Here is a 2,796-nt window from a genome sequence, read left to right as displayed (position 1 = left end):
GGGGGCGGGGGGGCCGGGGGGGGGGGGGGGGGGGGGGGGGGGGGGAGAGCCGCGCCCGACGTGCAAGGGCGTGGAAGGGCGTTCCGGCTGCACTGTCACGCTTCCTGCTCTGCTGTGGCTTTTGCACGACAAATGCTTGACCCCAAGCAATTTTCTTTCTACCTTTTAATTTTTTCACCTTAATGAAGAACCAGATGCTAATGTGGTGAGAAGTGCAAGGAAGTTTACAGGAATAAAGCATTCCTTAAACAAGTCATTCATTCAACACGTGGGACTTGAATAGTTTCCCTGTGCAGGATGTGATGTCGCTGCGCTGGCCCTCACTGAGCTCATATTCTGGAGGCGACAGACAAGCAAATCCTCCATTTCCAGGCAATTGGAACGCATTGTCACATGCGGTAGGAGTTACACAGAGGATTCGAACATGTAAGGGAGGTGGTATTTTACCCAAGTAATGGAAACGAATGCAGAATGCCCTAAGTGCTCCGAGAAGATGTAGGAGAACGAGATTAATTCTAGATTAAATCTAGCTAGATTAATTCTGGTGGCATCATGGATGAGCTGACTGTTGAACTGGGCAAACAAGGCTTGGTATATTTGGGTCTGGGAAGGTGAGGAAAAGGCATCCCAGCTCATAGCAGAGGGTACAGTCAGCTCTGCGTAAATATGTGTAGAATGAATGAAATCCACACAGAAGGGACAATGTGAGGAATCCCACAGAGGTGGGAAAGCACGGGGCCTGTGATTCAATTCATCCGGACCATAGAAGATGGGTGGGAAATGGAGGTGGAGAACAGATTGGATTAACCAGAAGTCAGAGTACCTCAACTGGCAGACCCAGGGATTTAGACTTAGCTGTTCCGGGGTGGTGGGAAGCCACTGGGAGTAATTTGAGGTTTTTGTACAGGGAGTAACATAAAAAGTGGGGATAAGAAAACCCTCCAGCTTTCTTAATAAAACCATTCATCCTAAGGTGGAAGGGAACTTCCAGAAGGGAGATAAGGAGATTTTGGGGCTACGACTCATGTTCCTCCAAATTCTCTTCACCTTTGGACTTTTCCCGTCACTGGTGGGTGTTTCTCTTGATAGCCTAACCTTCTGGGGTGGCCATTTTGGTACAGCAGGTATTCTGGTAGGCTTTCTAACTTCCTTCTTTGACTTGGTACACACGGCAGTGTGCAGAAAAACTTGTAGATGCTTGGGGCCTATTTCAGAATTTGTGTGAAGACTCTGTAGCCTGGGAAATGCTCCAATGTGGTCCCGTTGAATGACCGGGCTAAGATAGCGGAACAGAATTCCTAAGGTCATCCTTAAAGGCTACTGTCGGGTGAATTTTGGGGAATGGGAGTCAGGCTTGCCTGGTTAACCCTTCCCTCCCTATGTAGGCATCCTTCTTCATTTCCAGCCTCGAAGAACCTGGTTTTATTAAGGGCATGTTTCCTTCCAGTGGGCGGTGTGGGGCATGACTGGAGGCTCGGAACCACTGAGGAAGTTGGCATAGCTGGCCTAGACTTTCTCCGGAGTGGCCCCTCCGTAAAGACAGCAGGAGAAGGGGACTGAATGGAGATAATAAAGTAGAAATGGAACTGAAGGACTTCACGGACATTAAGGTGTGAGGGGACAGAAGAGAATGAGGACACAAAGGTTTGGGGACTGCGTGAACTTGGAATTATGGTTCTGTAGGAGGAGGAGGAAGATTTGGGAAGAAAGATACGTCATTTTGGATATCCTGAATTTGATGATGTGAGAGCTTCTGGAGAGGTTGAACTCAATAGGGTGTTAAGACTATGTATGGATGTGGGCTCTGTGCTGACTGCCAGCTCAGAGCTTGGAGCCTGTTTCAGAGNTTTTTTTTTTTTTTTTTTAATGTTTTACTTATTTCTGAGACAGAGAGACAGACAGTGTGAGCAGGGGAGGGTCAGAGAGAGAGGGAGAGTCAGAATCTGAAGCAGGCTCCAGGCTGCGCTGGCTGTCAGCACAGAGCCCGACGCGGGGCTTGAACCCACGAACCGTGAGATCGTGACCTAAGCCAAAGTTGGACGCTTAACTGACTGAGCCACCCAGGTGCCCCGAAGTCTTGAGGTTAATAAGAGCAGAGCAGTGAGGGTGAGAGCCAGATGCAGAGGGCAAAGTGAGTGCCTCGTCGGCTCTTAAAGACACTCTTTAAAGAGGGGCGCCTGGGTGGTTCAGTTGGTTAAGTGTCCATCTTCGGCTCAGGTCATGATCTCATGGTTCGTGAGTTTGAGCATCGCATCGGACTCTGTGCAGACAGCTCAGAGCCTGGAGCCTGCTTCGGATTCTATGTGTCTGTCTCTTGCTCTGCCCCTCCCCTGCTTGCACTCTCTCTCTCTCAGAAAATAAATAAACACTTAAAATTTTTTTTTTAAAAAAGGATACTCTTCAAAAAAATTAGAAGGAGGGGTGTCTGGATGGCTCAGTGGGAGGAGCATGTGACTCTTGATCTTGGGGTTGTGAGTTCAAGACCCACATGAGGTGTAGAGATTACTTAAATAAATAAAACTTAAAAAAAAAAAGGAAGGAAAGAGAAGGTAGCATTCAGCTGGGCTGGTGGTAATGGTAAAGCAGACACAAGCACGTTTGAGAATGAAGGGCATCATTCAGTAGAGAAGGAGACACTGAAAATGCACAAATGAGGGAGATTTTTAATGGAGCATGTCAAAAAGCAAAAATTGGTCTACACGTGGGAAAGCTTAGTCTCTGAGAGGGGAGGGAAGGAGAAGAATGGAGAACTGCTCCCCCCACCCCCCACCCCAGCTGTCAACTTAGCGAGTGCGG

This window comes from Crocuta crocuta, unplaced genomic scaffold (assembly GCF_008692635.1).
Source record: "Crocuta crocuta isolate KB4526 unplaced genomic scaffold, BGI_CrCroc_1.0 scaffold95, whole genome shotgun sequence".
Classification (NCBI taxonomy): Eukaryota; Metazoa; Chordata; class Mammalia; order Carnivora; family Hyaenidae; genus Crocuta; species Crocuta crocuta.
The sequence above is the reverse complement of the archived record's forward strand: the minus strand, read 5'-3'. Positions refer to the sequence as shown.